This window comes from Canis lupus, chromosome 24 (assembly GCF_048164855.1).
Source record: "Canis lupus baileyi chromosome 24, mCanLup2.hap1, whole genome shotgun sequence".
NCBI lineage: Eukaryota > Metazoa > Chordata > Mammalia > Carnivora > Canidae > Canis > Canis lupus.
In genome coordinates this window covers 7,897,379-7,915,627 of record NC_132861.1, presented here as the reverse complement: position 1 = coordinate 7,915,627, position 18,249 = coordinate 7,897,379, and the positions used below count along the sequence as shown (strand labels likewise).

At 37.8% G+C, this 18,249-nt stretch overlaps 2 long non-coding RNA genes across 5 annotated transcripts in view; both read left to right on the top strand.

Annotated features, from left to right (window-relative positions):
* The first annotated feature begins 405 nt into the window (after positions 1-405).
* Positions 406-9,300, top strand: LOC140615702 (uncharacterized). The gene is made up of 2 exons (XR_012016178.1): positions 406-521; positions 9,095-9,300. It is a non-coding gene; the product is annotated as an uncharacterized lncRNA (long non-coding RNA).
* Positions 9,301-10,469: 1,169 nt separating this feature from the next.
* The window catches only part of LOC140615700 (uncharacterized), a 141,037-nt gene continuing 133,257 nt past the window's right edge, over positions 10,470-18,249 (top strand). For 2 of the 4 annotated variants that reach the window (XR_012016175.1, XR_012016173.1), the window contains exon 1: positions 10,470-11,147. This is a non-coding gene — a long non-coding RNA (uncharacterized lncRNA). The remainder of the gene's footprint in view (positions 11,148-18,249) is intronic. The other 2 variants (XR_012016172.1, XR_012016174.1) reach the window with 2 other exon arrangements.

Genomic DNA, 18,249 nt, shown 5'->3' with positions numbered 1-18,249 from the left:
TTTAAATAAAATAAAAACAAAAAGTGGCTTCTTTTAACTCCATAATTAACTCATTTTCTCATAATGATGTTTTTAGATAATTGGTTTAAAAAAGTATGTTGAATATTTTTTCTCCAGAATGTATAAATACCCTATGATTGTCCACTTAAGAATTTTTTTCTCCATTTTCTTTGTCTCATTTTGATGTCCTGACCTTAAAATACCTTTTAGCACTTTTTAAAAGCATTATATGAATCTAATACTTCCATGCTAAATATAGTCCTAAATATGTGTGGGGGGGGAAGTTTTATGTTTATATGTAATGCAAAGGGTCTATATCTTTGCTTTCATTTAAATGTGGTAGACAGAAAAAAATTGGCTCCCACGGTCTGTTTGCCCAACTGTTTCCCTCTGTTTCCAAGATAGGATGGACTTAATTCAGAATATTTCTCCTGTGCGCAGAAGTGTTTGACAGTGGCGTGGTGGAAGGGCAGAGCTATAGCTGAAGAGGAAGGAGATATGCCAACTATAACGTTCTACTTGTGAGTTGGGTTGAATCTTTGTATGGTGCATGGAGGCCCACACACAGACATGTACATACAAACACAAGATACACACATGCAAACATACACATTCACAAACACGCAAAGGTACACATATACCCACAACATACAGGTATTAACACACAGAGCAGTGCTCACTCAGGGGTTTTAAAGCAGCAGAAGGAAACATTTAATTCTCACTGGATAAACGTGGTCAGAAAAACAAGTATGTAATTATTATTAGCTCAACATTCAAAATCTTGCTGTGGGGCACAAAATTTCATAACACAAAGGACGGGAACTATTTTATGATCACAGTACTTTCTGATCATAACAAAGCAATTCATTTACCCAGACCTATATGCTCTAAGTCAAAATGAATTAAGTGTAACTTTTATTTTCTCTTTCCCAAGATGAGATGATGCAAGGATATCCTTTACACAAAGAATAAAATGAATTCATTATTGGGCACATAGGGTTTGAGGTGGTAGCGGGACATCCTAGGGTTTGAAATGGTATTCAAGGAGCCGATTGGAGTGGAATGTGGATAAAAATTAGGGCTGGAAATATAAACATGGAAGTGAGCAACATAGAAGAACATTTTTATTAGGCATTAGAAGAATTACTCAGAGGTATTTCAGAAAAACATCACCTCAGGGAATGTCAGATAACATCATTAAGTAAATATCACTCAAACACTGTCAGCTTTTAACGAAGACCCCTGAATGTACTTTTATTAGATTTTTAAGTGATAGACTCAAGGGGCTCTAAGTTTGTTGATCTCAGTTTGGTTTTTAGTTACATGGAAATAGATTTTCCCTCATTCATGAGCCATTCCCTTAGAGAAAGAGTATGTTGATGTGAACCCAAACTACCAAATCACAGTTCATTTGGGGCTTTGCGGTAGGCTCAGCAAGTGATACCAATTACTCTGTAATTGAATTATGAATACAAGTGAAGTATGTGCAAGCAAGGAGAGAGGGGAAGATTGAGGCAGGAGAAAGAGAAATTTGTTATTATTTTATGGCGGATTTTGTCATGCTAGCAACATATGACCTACTTTGGAATTGTAAATAATTAATGGCTACCTTTTGAACTCAGGTCCTAGAGGCAGAGTTTTGCATAAATAGTTACCACTTACGTTTGACTACCTGGTGAGTTTTTCTTTTTCCTTAAACCATTATCACTTAGGGAAGAGGGAGTTTCATATTACAAGGTACTCTCTCAATTACTTTATTTTGAATAATAAAGACATATTTGGGAAAGACTTTTATACTTGGGAACACCTTAAGGAATGCTAATTTTGAAAATTTCTGACAACTGATTTTTTAAAAAGGCAAAATTTTGACACAGCTTTGGTTATACTCTTGTTTGTATGAGCAAGTATTTTCAAGTTTGACTATAAAGACGACTTAAAGTTTTAAAGGTCATTTTGAGAGCAATCCAGTGAATATTTGCAAATAATTGCCTATAAGACAAATGAAAAAATACATATTCCTGAGAGAATATATGATAGGTACTTGTGACTTGGGATGAGATTTTCATTGATGGCATCCACACAAATTAAAAATAACTGTCTCTCAGTCAACTTAGATTATAAAACACATGATGGGCTCTGGAAAACTGTTAAAATCTGAAAAGTGAGTCAAATGAGGGTGAGAACAATACAGATAGGTGCATGGGATATATTTGAATAAAGTCATTTCAAGTATTGCAAAACCAGACAAATGCAATATTGCTAACTATAAATATATGCTTCTAAATATGTGTGTAGAGAAAATGAATAAATCAAATGTTAGATATTTGCCTACTTGTATTGATAATGTTTCTATTTCAGTTGGCCAAAATCTTTTGGGGGGGAGGGGTGGAGAGGGAATATGGAGAAAAGCTTACTTTTTTGGTATTTTTCCAGGCCAAGAAATGGGATGGCTACCTATCTCTGAGTAATCTTTCCAACTGATCAGTTACCCCGTGTGTACTTGGAAGCCTGGCATTGTAGAAGGATATAATGCACTGAGAGATTTGCCTTGCACATAGGCTCTAGCTTCTCTCACTAGTGATTTGTTGTGATTCTGGTTTTAGAAATTTGTCTGTAAGCCTAAGTCTTTCTAGATGGTATGAACATACAGTATTTCTCACCCTGACAAGCAAGCATGTAGGCCAGTAACTAGGGAAAATGGGGTATCTCAGATTTTATCTTAAAAACTTATGTAACTTTTAAATTACACTGCACAAATAGATTTATTATTTTAAAAGACCGTGTCATGTTTAACCCTATATGTTCTTCTATATCATGGTATGGGGTCATGTACCCCCATGGTGACCACTTTGAGTTGAAAAGTATGACACAGGCCTAGTCTGTGGAGTTAAGAAGGTATTGAGACCTTGCTGCCTACAACAGTTTGACCTTGAGTTATCATCTAAACCCTCTGAGATTTGGTTTTCTTATTCACCCAGTGGAGACTTGAATGAATATTTTGTAGAGTGGTAGTGAAGATAAATGGAATGCCAGAGATAAGAAGCATAATAAATGTTGGTCCTTCCACCACACTAAGGTACCCTCAGATACAGAGCTGCTTGGAGAGACTTATCCAGGGATTTAGGCTTGCACCTTCTCAGTCTTGGAGTAGCTTAGATTTTAAGTCCGCATTGGTTCTTGCAGAGATTTAGCACCAAGATTATCCATCACACACCTGGATTGGGCCCAGTATGATCTAGACCTCATTTCTTGGATTGGATCTCTGGAACTTGGGGGAGAGCAACATAGATGACTTACTGTCTGTAAAGAATGAGACAGTGACTGCCAGGAGCAAGCTTATGCTTGTCCTTCTTGAGTTTTCCCTCTCCCCATTCTGTCTCCAAGTTTCCTCAGTCCTTTTTTGGATCCTTTCCTCCATTGAAATTCTTCTGGAAGATAGCACAGGCTTGTTAATTATCCAATCCAGTTGTTTCTTCTTAATGCTCTTCCTATCTCATCTTTTTGTCAGGCTTGATGCAGACTTTTTCAGCTTTGATAGGTTTCCCCCTTGATTATTTTTCTAAGACTTTATTTATTTATTCATGAGAGACACAGAGAGAGAGGCAGAGGAAGAAGCAGTCTCCCTTATGGGGAACCCAATGCGGGACTCAATCTCGGAACCCCAGGATCACGACCTGAGCCAAAGGCAGACGCTCAACCACTGAGCCACCCAGGTGTCCCTCCTCCTTGATTTCTGCAGAACTTCTCTGATAGGTTGTCGTCTGCCTCTCTCCTAGCTTTTCAATGGCTTCCTCCACTCAGCTTTTAAATACCTTTGTTTTGTCCTCAGCCTTTTATGTTCTTCCTCTCTACACTCTCCATTGTGTATTTGTGAGGGGTTGTCAATATCTATACATTTGACTATGATTCTTTAGTTTCTTTTCTCCAATCCATGCTCTATACAGCATAGTGATTTTATTTTAAAAGTAGTTTACTGGTGCTTATGGAGTAATATGTGTATCAGAGAATGATTGGGTATATGGCTTGAGAAGTAGGCAGGGATGAAATCATGAGGATCCTTGTATCTTTGTTAATAGATCAATCTCAATAGAATAGTTAGGCTGGGTTGTAAAAACAACCCTGCAATCTCACTGACTTATAGCAAGAATTTGTTCATACCAAGCATCTCCTACAGATAAGCTGTGAGCTCTGCTTCACATCATCCTCACTCTGGGACCCAGGCTGTTGAAGTGGCCTTCATTTGGAGCACTGTTGTCAAAGCCGACAGAAAGAAAGAGGACAGAATTGCATATTGGCTCTTAAAACTTATGCCGAGAAATCACTTGTAGCACTTCTGATGAAATTTCATTGACTAAAGCAGGTCAAATGTCACATTCAATTTCAAGAGGGCAAAACACTGTTCTCCTACCATGTGCCTGAAGGAGAGCTGGAAATATCTGGTGGACAGCCTTGATGACTTTCTATCATACATCACACAGTGAGTTTAATTTCCTTCTGACATGCAAAGTATTTCCCCCTCCCTAAGGGATTATCCAAAAATTCAACCAACTAATTGCATCCCACTCCAGGTCTAGGGTCTCTGGGTGAGGCCTTTGGTCACTTTGGTGACCATATCTCCTCTTAATGCACAATCCTATAAACTAATTAGGTAAGTTGTGGCTCTCCCACATGCCCAATACATAATAGTATAACATAGTCAAGATAGCCACAATAGCATTACTATGGAGGAAGAATAAAGATATACATTCACCCCTGGTAAAATTCTATCTGGACTAAGAATTGAATTGATATGAGACAGGTTAACAGATGAAAATCAAATTTCGGGATCCCTGGGTGGCGCAGCAGTTTGGCGCCTGCCTTTGGCCCAGGGCGCGATCCTGGAGACCCCGGGATCGAATCCCACGTCGGGCTCTCGGTGCATGGAGCCTGCTTCTCCCTCTGCCTGTTTCTCTGCCTCTCTCTCTCTCTCTCTCTCTGTATGACTATCATAAATTAAAAAAAAAAAAAAAAAAGAAAGAAAATCAAATTTCATTTCACATGATAGGAAATCCACACACACATATGAAATTCCGAAGACCGGCAAAATGAAGTACATATATCATTCTGAACCGAGGACAAGGGGGTGTGAGTCTGTGACCTCAAAAAGAAGACATACTATTTGTAGGAAGATAAAAAAGAGTAAATGTTTGGTAAACAATGTTTGTTGGGCTACACAGGCATAATAATGGAATATAAAGAGGAATGTAAACAAAGAACAAACAGAATTTGCTAAATTCTTTGTTTACCACTCCTAGTTTGTATCATAATGTAGTTATCTATGGTGATCACTCTCTTCCTGGAGCAGGTCCTCTATCTAAATTCTTTTTAGGCAGGTGAGGGGAAGGTAAAGAACTTTTCCTGAATCTGCTGTGGTTTGGGCACTTTTAACTCAAAATAATGTCCATGCCAAAGTGGCCCATTTTGGAGCAATCTGCCCTTAGTCCCTTGCAAATTGGTCATTACTTTTTTCAGCTCATTTTCCTCTCGGAGTACCATGTCAAGCATAGTCAATTGCAGCCAACACACCCTATGGACTCTGTGTCTCAATCTCTTCCCATATAACTACGACTTCATTATGTTCATGATCTGCCTAAAAAGTTGGTCTAGCTAGAGTTTTCTAACTGCTTTTAGCATGGGTTACCATCTTTGTAATCCTCAGGATCAGTTTACTCACCACTACCATCCAAACCTTTCCATTAATGTCACATCTTTTAATTTTCTTTGTTATGGAATCGCCCACTTCTGGTAACAATATATGAATCTGTCAAAATAGATAAGGTTACACTGGCCAAACACTTTGGCTTAATACAACAAAAGATTATTACATCCCCCAAAGTTGAAAACAAACCTGGATGAGACTCCAGGACAGTAGTTCTCCAGCCAATGGCTCTGTGGCCCAAATGGTTTCATCCTCTTATTTAGGCTTTTGCAGTCAATGAAGCAATAGAAGAGTGGGGGAGAGAGCCGAGTGTTAGAAATATATACTTCCATACAGGAGTAACATACTTCTAAACATTACTCATATTTAGTTGGCTAAATCAAGTCAGATGGTTATGCTTAATTTTAAAGAGATGGAAAGGTGTCACCTTCTCATGTGCCCAGAAGTGGAGAGCTGTATATTGGTGAATAGTGGTAATGCCTACCACAATCTGCTTTGAATTACATTTGTGCGTGTGTGTAATGTTAGTGTGCGTGCATGTAAATTTATTTCTCCATAGGGTGAATGAATGCTTTAAAGGCAAAAACTGTCCACGTCTGTATCCTCAACTTTAAAATATGACTGGCATATGTAAAGATTCAATAGATATATTTCATACAGAAGTGCTAACAGTTCCCCAAATGTTATTATTTTAAACTTTTTTTTTTTAATCTCTTAACTCTCCCTAACCATTAGCAGATTAACTACTACTCCTTTTGAATTTAGTTTGGGCATCATCTCCTGTAGACAAAATAATAATTATAATAACTCATATTCACTGAGCACTTGCTATGTACTAAGCAGTTATAATGTATTATTTAAGGTAATCTATACAATAACTCCACAACATAGATCTTATTATAACCATTTTATAAACGGGAAAAGTAAAGCCCTCATTTAAGCAACTGGCCCAACGTCAAAAAGTTTGTAGGCAATTGGACTGGGATTCAAATTCAGATCAGTCAAGATCCAAAGCCTGGAGTGGTCACCACAATGCGAACTCCTCATGATGTGATTTAGGTGTCTGTGAATTCCTCGTGGTTATGGAATTAAGGACCTAATTTTTGCTGTCAACAGAAGGCCATGCTCAGGTTCTGAAGTCCTCCATAATTCCTGCCCCATGGCCCTTTTGTAAGATCCCTTACAACATGGCAGCTGATCTCTCCAGAGGCAGCAAGAGAATTCTGGCTCTGGTCTATTGAGAACAAGTCCTACATAAGGTTAAAAAGTTGTGGAGTGACCATGGCAAAACCTGTGCCATTTTCTGGTGGCTAGAAGTGAGTTATAGATTTTCCCCAGTTCAGGGGGGGGGGGGTGGATTATACAAGAATATGATTCATTGGGGGGTATCTTCAAATTCTGCTTATCATAGGTCCTTTCTCTCCTTCAATAATCTATTTATTTCTCTGTCGATACACAAGAGAGAAAAATTCTCCTATTCTCTGTTACTTAAACCCACTCTCCCTTGGCTCAAAAAATATATATTTTTTTCTTTTTTAGGTCTTAGGAGTGATTTGAACACTTTCCAGATTGCATTGGTACACTAAAACTATCCGTGTCCCCTTAACAATGGGACATAACCACTGCTAATAATATGATGTAAATTCATAATGCCACCATATATATGATATATAACTATGTAATTTTAAACAAAAATTGATTTAGCTGCAGTCCTGTTTTACAATTTACTTCTTTATTTAATAATACATCATGAACATTGCAATGCCATTAAGTATTCTTTTACAGCTTAATTTATAATTGCTGTGCAGCATTTTGTCATACACATACCTTATGATTTAACTGGTTTATTGTTGTAAGACATTTAGATTATTTCCAACATTTTGCTCTTATGAAAATTCTTTAATAAACTTTCATTTAGTTATCTTCACCTATAATTATTTTTGGTTACATAAATTCCTAGAAGTAAATTTTTGTGCACCAAAAAATATGTACATTTTAAAACTTTTATTTGAATTACCAAATTTCACCATAGAAATTAACAGTTAAACCAGCAGCGTATAAGGGGGTCCAACATGGAGATTTGTATGTGTATGTGTCTGTATTTTTTCTATTACTTTTCTAGCGTATTGCTCCTTTCTAAGTTACAAGACTAATACATACTGTTTTAAACAGGTAGAAAAATTCAGAAATCTTTAAAACAGAATTAATTTACTCTTTACTTTCCTAATTCCATTCATTGGACGTAGCCAATGTTAACAGTTTACTGTGATCCTTCTAAACCATCTTCAGTGAATATATCTGGGTCTTTTGTGATTGAACAGTTGAAAAATGATATCTTGGCACTTTAATTTGTTTTTTCGGACTTAAAACATTTCTTTACTGACCTTGCAATTTTCTTCTCTTGGTTGCTGGTTCATTTCTTTTTGTTCATTTCATGAATGTTGTTAAACATTCATCACTTTTAGATAATCCAGTTTCAGTATTGTTTGTAACCTTTACGTTTGAGTTTACTTCCCTTGGCTGCACAAAATATCTTTTTTGTATATGTTTGAGGAATAAAAGCTATTTTAATACAGATCAATGACCATTCCAAAAATATCTTTTGATCACAGAATATTTCAGTTCCCAAGTGATGGCCCATTTATTTCAAATACAACTGCATATTGCTTAATTCCAACACACTGCAAGTATTTAAGATGTACCCAATATTATTGTAATAAGATTGTATCTATGTTAAAAATATTTAAAAAATAAACTATATTCAAAAGACAATATCATTTTTGTATTTTTACATTAGTTCTTCTCTTGGATATTTCACACATCTGTTACACTCTTTCATTATAAATACACAATCTTTGACTAGTATTAAGCCTGAAAGAGTTTGTACATTTTGTAAAGTTGCCCAGACACAAAACTAGAAGTAAAATGTATACTGCGAGAGACTGATTTATTTCCCACTAGTGTCGCAACAAACCAAATATAAGAAATCATAGTGCTTTTTCAGATGGTAGATTTCCCTTCTGGTTCTTTGATTTTTAGAACTCCAAAGTGTCTATGCAAAGAGCTTCAGATTTAAAGAGATGAAAGTTAACAGGCAGAGTTTAGCAGAGTTAGCTTTCAAAGCAATTTTTGTTGTGCTTTCTCCTTTTTCCTGGAAATGAGTTATAGACTCTAGCTTAAAATTTTATAAATCTGTGTTGAAGACAAGGAAATTAAGGGGTAGTCTGTTCTTTATTAATCATGCTATCTCTTCCTCTGGCTGCATCAATCTGCACCAGGGTTTTCTCTCATTTTTGTGTGTGTGTGTGTATTGCACGCTAGATTCCCTCAACATATCTTCCTTTTTACAACTTTTGTGTTGTTGTTGTTGTTGTTTTGTTTTGTTTTGAATACTAGGACTACTATTTACTGAGAAGAGTTATTGATTTCAAATGTGAAAAAGATATGAGTGTTTACTGTCAAGGACTAGGAGACATTCAAATTCAGCGTGGAGAGAAATGGGATCACAGACCCCAGTGCTGGAAACAACCTAAGAAAGCTGGGAGAACAAATTGTATTCGGCTTCAGAAATTAAGAAATCTTATGAGCACAATGAATGAGAAGACGACCAAAGTTTCTGAATAGGAGGAAGCAGCCACAATTTCAAATAGAGCTGTTAAAAGTAGCGAGAGGTACAAAGGTACTATGAGATTGTTTTTGGTACTTGTCTGTATGTCTGTAACATTTCATAATGAAAATGAAAGCATTTTTGAAATGTGTTTAAGGAAAAGGGGAAAGAATATCGATGAAATGTTTCCTCAGCAGCAACCTTCAACTGTTTTACAACTGTATTACAGAGCACCTTCTGGATAGTCTTTTTTATGTACTTATGTATCTATTTAGAGAACGTGTACATAGGCATGGGGGGGAGGGGCAGAGGGAGAGAGAGAGAATCTCACGCTGACTTCCTACTAATCAGGGAGCCTGAGGCAGGGCTCAATCCCAGAACCCTGAGATCACGATCCGAGCCGAAATCAAGTCAGAGGCTTAACGGCTTAAGCCACCCAGGCGGCCCCTTCTTGGTCATCTCTTCTCGATGCTACCTGGGCTGGTGCGCCTGCCATCACTTTTTCCCTCTTAGCAAGTCCACGCCGCCTCCTCTCACAACCGCGGCAGTCCACGGAGGTCACACTGGAGAACAATCTCAGTATAACTACAGCTGAGAAAATTAATTAGGACACGTTTGAAGCCTAATGGAAACTAGGTCGACCCTAAGGCAAGCCATTACCCCAGAGAAAGGAGGAGGCAATAAGTGTAGTTAAAAAGTAGACGAAAACCAAACGTCAGGATCAAAACTTCTAGTTCCTTGGAACAGACGGGCCACCCTCAGTCTACACATGAGGCAGCACAGGAACCTCCATTCAGGTAGCGGGAAGCCGCGCTCCTCCTGGTCTGTAGGCCCTCGGGGCACCTGCCAGCCGGGCACGATCTCCGGGGCTATTCCTTCAAATGTGTGAGGGCGCGGGGTCCGCCGAGAGCCGCCGCGGACTCCCGCCTCAACAGCGCTTGGACCGAGCTGGCCCTCATCCTCCCCACGGGCCGGCGGCCCAGAGCCAGCCTCTGCAGCCTCCCAGTCTCCTCGCAGCGCCGGCGGGCCCCGGGGCCTCCCCCGCCGCCTCTCCTCCGCGCCACGACAACCGCGTGCCCCCCCCCCCCCCACCCCGGGGGGCGCCACCACTACCGCAGGCCCCAGCGGCCGCCATGGACTGCGTGACCGCCCCGCCCCCCTCAGGGCCCCACCACTACCCCAGGCCTCAGCGGCCGCCATGGACTGACCGCCCCGCCCCCCTCAGGGCCCCACCACTACCCCAGGCCTCAGCTGCCGCCATGACAACTGCGTGACCCCCCCGGGGCCCCACCACTACCGCAGGCCTCAGCGGCCGCCATCAACCACCACATCAACCTGGAGCCCGCGCCTTGTCCATGTCTTCTTACTTTGACCGTGACGTTGTGTCTTTGAAGAACTTTGCCAAGTATTTTCTTCCCCAACCTCAAGAGGCGAGGGAACATGCTAAGAAACTACGAAGCTGCAGAACCCACGAGGGGGTCGAATCCTCCCTCAGGATATTAAGAACCAGACGGTGACGATGGGCAGAACGGGCTGAATGCACCACAGTGTGCGTTACACTCGGAGAACGGCGTGAATCAGACACGACCGGAACTGCACAAACTGGCCACTGGAGAAAATGATCCCACTTGTGTGACTTCATGGAGACTCATTACCCGAACGAGCAGGCGACATCCATCAGAGAACGGGTGAGCACGTCACCGAACCTGGCGCGTCAGAGCCTCTCGCTGACAGGCACGCCCTGGGAACCGCCGGTAGCGAGGCCGTCTTCCCACAGCCGAGGGGTGACGTCCCCGGTCACCGAGGCAGCGCATGCGTGTTGGGGTTACCTTCACCTTTTCTGTAAGTTGTACCAAAACATCTGCTTCCATTGGTACCATTCCTTCAAATAAAGTAATTTGGTACGAAAAAAAGAAAAAAAGTAAGAAGTTATAATTGGATAAAATAATTTCTTCATGGACTTAGTATTTACGTGTTTTTAAAAATATACTGCTTTATGTTTTTTGTGTCCTAAGAAAATCTTCGCTTACCCAAAGCTTATGAAGATTTTCTATTTCCTTATAGAATTTTCATGGCTTTGTTCAAAAAAAGAAAAAAAGAATTTTCATGGCTTTGACTCTATTAATTAAGTATAATTAATTTCTATATATGGTGTGCTGTAAGACATGTGTGTGTATGTGTATATATATGTGTATTTTTTCCCCCCAATTGGATATCCAGTTGTTTCACCATCATTTGTTGAAAAGTCTACTTTTTTCCCCATGAAACTACTTTGGTACCATTGTTTGGTACCATTTACACAATAATAACCACACCAGGCCTCCTTGTTTCATTGATTTACTGCTGTTGCAAGGCAACAAAAGCCAGATGGAAAGATTCTCTAGACAAGCGGTCCTACACTTCATAGGCAAAGGATGGATAAACATGGATTTTCTCTGCCTATTTATGGGATAAAGTCAGCTGTCTCTTCCTTTGATCCCAGAAGGAGTGAGAAAAAAAAACCTTTTCTCCTTGGAGATGAGTGGAAAGAATCCTGGGTTCTCATTCTTACTTTTTTAAATGCAAATTAACCTGTTCAATGACCAGATAAGCCCCTTTGTCTCAAGCTTTTATAATCTACAGAAGTCTTCAAAATCTTAGGCCTCATTTTCCCTTAAATGTAAACACACATAACCAGAGTTAGACCATTCTCTCTGGAGTGCTTGCATTACTGAATAGTTGTAAATTAACTTCCCAAAGCTGGTTTTAACTCAGGATCTCATCTTTTTAGCACCAATTTTGCAAAAGCATAGAAATATTATCTTTATAGCTCATAATGTGAAATAATTGGAACTCATATACTGGTGGTGGGAATATAAAATGATACAACTACTTTGGAAAAGATTTTGGCAGTTTTGGTTTTTGTTTTTAATAAAGTTAAATATACAGTTACCATATGGCCTGGCAATCTCACTCCTGAATGATTGATTACCTAGAAGGAATGAAAAATACAGCCATACAAGGACTTATACACAAATATTATAACGCTTTATTTTTTTAGTATGTGTCCTGCAGAAGCAAGCACAATAACGCTTTGTTTATTATAGCCCTAAACTAGAAATGACTCAAATGTCCAGCAGCAGGTGAAGGAATCAAGAAATTTGGTATAGCCATACAATGGAATACTACTCAGCCATAAAAAGGAACAAAGTACTCATGCACTCAACATGTATGTATCTCACAAACATTTTGCTGAGTTAAAGAAGTTAGACATGAGGGGATGCCTGGGTGGCTCAGCGGTTTAGCCCCTGCCTTTGGCCCAGGGCGTGATCCTGGAGTCCCAGGATCGAGTCCCACATCGGGCTCCCTGCATGGAGCCTGCTTCTCCCTCTGCCTGTGTCTCTGCCTCTCTCTCTCTCTCTCTCTCTGTCTCTCATGAATAAATAAATAAAATCTTAAAAAAAAAAAAAGGCAGACATGAAAAAGTACATATGGTATGATTCTATTGCTATTAAATCCTAGAAAAGACAAAACTAACCTATCAGGACAGAAAGCGTATCAGTGGTACTCTGGTGCCAGGTGTGGGAGTGGAGTTTGCAAAGGGACTTGAGGAAACCATTGGATTGATGAAAATCTTCTATATCTTGATTGTGCTGGTGGTTACATTTGTCAGTGAATATTTACATTTGTGAAAATTCATAAAATTCTACACTTAAATTTAAATGCTCACTGAGGTTTGAGAACCAGTGGTCTAAAATGTGAAGACAAGCACAGCTCAGGACATTCACACCCCCCTCCCCCAAAAAAGGAACTCTGTTATAACCTGGAACTCAAGCAAGCGCTATAACCAAGGCATTGTTCTCAAAAAATCTGAAAGCTAAAAATAATAATAATTTATAGTTAAAATGTATGCATTTTATTGTTTATAAGTTTTATCTCAGTAAAATTGATAAGTAAGTGATTTGTTCTTTTGTTGTATAACTTAGTATAATTTTTTTAAAAAGTAAGCACTGGACGACATAGTTACCAACCTCAGTGTTATAAAGTTGTATTTACTGGTCTACAATATCATAATGTATTATCTAAAAATTAGGCAATGAATGGTCAAGATATAAATTATATTTAAAGTACCAAAGAATCATTGGATCACAGATAGCTATTTTGAGCCTTTGATTTAAGTGTAATAAAACAAACAAAAATTGCTTGCATTGGGAAGATAATGAACTCTAGTGCTGGTTTGAATTTCAAAAATAACATGTAGGTATTATGGGTAAGAAGGAAAAACCTCCAATATTTTAAGTTTTGTGTTAAATGCAGAAATTTAGTGTCTCTGTTGGGCTGTAACTTAGGCCAAAGTTTTGAAGCCCTTAACATTGGAATATAATAATATAGTTAGGGAGTAAGTGATAGAAATTTTACCACAAATAGGGACTACCCAATATAAGTTTATATGACATTATGACACAGGAGAGAATGCTCAATATTTGGTAACAACTCAAAAAAAAAAAAAAAAAAAAAGAAGCAAGTGAACTCTATATTTTGAAGCCAATACAGTTGCTTGATCTCTGATACCCAATATACATTTCTTCTGGGAAATGTATAATGAAGAAAACAGGCCAGGCAAATAGATATCCTTACTTCATTTTCATATAAAGCCATTCATGAGTTTCAAATAAGTGTTTTCCAAAATTTTCCTCTCAAAACCCATCTTTGAAAGCCTCATCATCCCAGGACACCCATAAAGCTTTCTTTCAATTAATTTATTTCAGTAAAATTAAAGCACTAAATACAAAAAAGGAAAGAACTTCTATATAATACATTATGACAGTGTATCCTATTAAATACGAGCTTGAACATGGTAACTATGCTGCTCAGAGTTTAATTGAAATGTTTATACTAAATTATACCAACAAGTCTGTGTATTTTATATAAAGTTGGTGATTAAGCCCAGGATTATTATCATGCCAAAATGAATTGGAATGTCTGGTCTTTATCAGGATTTTAACCTTTTTACGGTGTTTTTTTTTCTATGAGAAAATTAGATGCTACTTTTTTCAATATTATTTGATTCCAACAAATGGTATTAGGACAAGTGGATATCCACATACAAATGAATGAAATTGGTTGAACTTTTACCTCATGCCATACATAAAAAGTAACTCAAAATGAATCAATTTCCTAAACATAAAAGCTAAAGCTAAAGAATTTTCAGAATGAAACTTAGAACTACATCTTTATGACCTTGGATTTAGCAATGGCTTCTTATTTTTGACACCAAAAGCACAAGAAACAATAAAAAATTATAGATAAATTAGACTTCATCAAAATTAAGAACTTTTCTTCTTCAAGTTTAGTATCAAGAAAGTGAAAAGACAGGACACAAAATGGGATATATTTGAAAGTCATATTTGATAAAGGGCTGTCTCTAGAATAAAGAACTCTTATAACTGAAAAAAGAAAGAAAGAAGAAAGAAAGAAAGAAAGAAAGAAAGAAAGAAAGAAAGAGAAAAGACAACCCAATTAGCAAATGGGTAAAGGATCTGAATGACAATTCTCCAAAGAAGATATACAAATGGCCAGTAGGCCCATGTAAAGAGGGTCAGCATTATTTGTCATTAGGAAAATACACACCAAAACCACGATAATTAAGAGATAAAAACTTCCGTTTATAAAATAAATAAATCACAGAGATGAAAAGTACAGCATAGGGAATATAACCAATAATATTGTAATAACTTTGTATGATGACCAGTGGTAACTACATTTATCATGGTGAGCACTGTATAATGTATAGAATTGTCAAACCAACCCACCAATCAACCATCCAGCAAACAAACAAAAAGCTGCAATGAAATACCACTTCACATCCATGAGGAAGGGTATAATCAAAAAGAGAAGTAACAAGAAATGATGAAGATGTGAAAAAATTAGGAGCCTCATGCACTGCTGGCGGGAGTGTAAAATTATACAGCTGCTACTTTGGAAAACCGTCTGGCACTTTCTCAAGAACTTAAATATAGATTTGCCATTTGATCCAGAAATTCTACTCCTAGGTATATACCTAAAACTAATGAAAACATGTCTACACAAAAACTTGTTCATGAATGTTCTAAGCAACATTATCATAATAGCCAAATAATGGAAACAACCCAATATCTATGAATTGATGAATGGATAAATGAACATAGTGTATTCATTCAGTATATAGTGGAATTTTACTCAGCCATTAGAATAACAGTATTGACACATGCTACAACATGGATAAAACTTGAAAATTTATGTGAAGTGAAAGAAACCTTTCACAAAAGACCACATATTATATTATTCAATTTATATGGAATGTCCAGATTAGACAAATCTATACAGAAACCTATAAGACTGAAAGTAGATTAGTGGTTGTTTAGGGCTTACAGAGAGGTATGGAATGCTTGAGGGTGATAGAGAGTGTGGGGGTTTTTTGGGTGATGAAAAAGTTCTAAAATTAATTGTGGTAATAATTGCACAACTCTGAATATATTAAAAATCACTGATTTTAAAAAAATCATTGAATTATGCATATATAAATGGATAAATTGTAGAGTTCATGAATTATATCTCAATAATACTTTTACAACAATAATTTTTATTTCCTTTATTTTGATTTGTAGTACTTTCTGGCATAGTAACTCAGTGTAAGTACAAGGCTGGTCTATATGGGCATGAAATTTTTTTTTTTTAAAGCTGTAACTAAGGCATCCTCCTGTATTTTTCAAAATTATTAAGAGTTGTGACTTTTAGTTTATGGTACATGTGGGTTCTAGTTAAATACATCCTTTATTGAATTGTGATGAAGTAACTCATAGTCACTGGTGCCCAAATTTTTAGCTTTCATGAAAATAAGAAAAAGAAATTTCTAAGGTAAAAATTTCTACCTTATTTCCAGCATATTGTTATATGATGGAATTGCCCATGGACAGGATATAGAATGCAGAAAAGCATGGGCCAGAATGAGATTCTGGAATAAAATAACTCATGTTTCATGAAAGTACCCATAAATATGAACAAACAAAAGTATCTTTGTCCTGTCTTTCTGGATGGTTCTTATAAGGCCCCCACACCTACTATGTGATCATGAGTGACAAGTAACAATGGGTCTACAGTGGACTTTAAAACACCAATGTTCTCTACTAGCGTGAGTCACACCAGACCCACAACATCCAAGGATTTTTAATGACAAGCTAAAACGAAAAGTTGTCTGCTTTTGTAGCACAAAATCCAACACTCACTCCCTTGATTGCTAGAAAAACAAAATACAAACACTCTATCAAGAATGCCAATGTAGTGCCAACATAGCAATAGACTCCAGACTTGGCTAAGGGCAATGGGAGTAATACCATCAAAAAACCAGTTAAAAAACTGTAAGAAGCCTGCAAACCAAGTCTCTTGCATAACTTCACCAGTGTAACTTCAGCTCATCACTAGGAAAACACCAGTCACAGCACATAGCCGGTAGCACATAGCCAGTCTCCTGACCGGGCTCATCTGGAGATGATGTTGAGTGAGTGACAGCAGCAGGACTTAGCAGCTCCTGGGCAGCCAGCACAAGTGGGACCACCTCAACCAAGGAGGACAGAATAAACAGTTTAAGGAAGCCCGAGGCTCAGTTTTAAACAACGTAGCACAGCTGTGGATTGCTGAGAACTAGCAGTGGCTAACTGGTAAGGCATCTGTGAGGCTGAAGGAGCTACCTCTGAACAAAGGCTTCAGGCTGAGTGGAGTCTAAGTAGCTTACTCTCAAACACCTGTGGGCTCAGCAAACCATGTTTGCAACTATAAATCAAAGCTCTGCTTTCATGTGGACAGAGTGTGAGGAGAAATGCTCTTGCCTGTGTATTGGTCTTTTAAACTGCATATACACACATCATTAGTATCGCCTTTGAATCTGAAAGACAGCATTACATTCTGGGACACATCAGGCATTGTTTTTGATGTCTTCAATATTTCCTACTGCCTATAGGGCGTCGCATTAATGAGTTCTTCAGATGTCTGAAGAAATAAAAAAAACTTTTTTTAAATGCTCAATGTAACATCTATCTACCAGAAATTTGTATTAGATATTGTTTTGTAAAAAGAGATTTTCTAATAATAAAAAAGAAATTGGGAAATTGGACACCCTTCTTTGTAATGAGACCTCTTTGAAAATTGCTCTAAGAATGATGAATGCAATTATTTGGTAATTATAGACCAGAAAGAAATAACAGATTTTTTAAGACTCAGGTTAGCCTTTTGAAAACAGAGTAAACCACATTGATATGCAAATTAGGCTCAAACATTCATTTATTTTATTTTTTTAAATTTATTTTCATTTTTACAAAGATTTTAGTTATATATAGACTCTTACTGAGAAATCAAATGGGTTAACCTAAAAGTAGAGGTCATAACAAAGATTGAGAGAGGTTATCTATATAGGTTTTAATACAGAAATAATCACTATTCAGCCTTAATTTCTCACCTAGTAGCTGGCCTCTTATTTGTGGCAAGTATTTGTCCCAGATGAATTGAATAAATTAGAAGACAGGTCCTTAAAAAAGATTCAACTTGCACAATGACATATGGGGAGCCTGTCCTTTTCCCCCTCATTGTCTTGGTTGCTTGACCTTCTCAACCACCAAACAGGAGTGGATTTAATGAAGAGAAGGTTTATGTTCATTACTCCACTGCCACTGTTCTTTGTCAAAGGACAGATCTTTCTCTTAGAGAGGAGTATTGAGGCAATTATCCAGAGAATTTTGGCCCCCAATTTGTGATTGCCAAAATTTCCCAGAAGTTATCTTTCCATATTCTAGCTTAAAAAAAAAAAAGATTTATTTATTAATGAGAGAGAGAGAGGCAGAGACACAGGCAGAGGGAAAAGCGAGCTCCACGCAGGGAGCCCCACATGGGACTCAATCCCGGGTCTCCAGAATCACGCCCTAGGCTGAAGGCG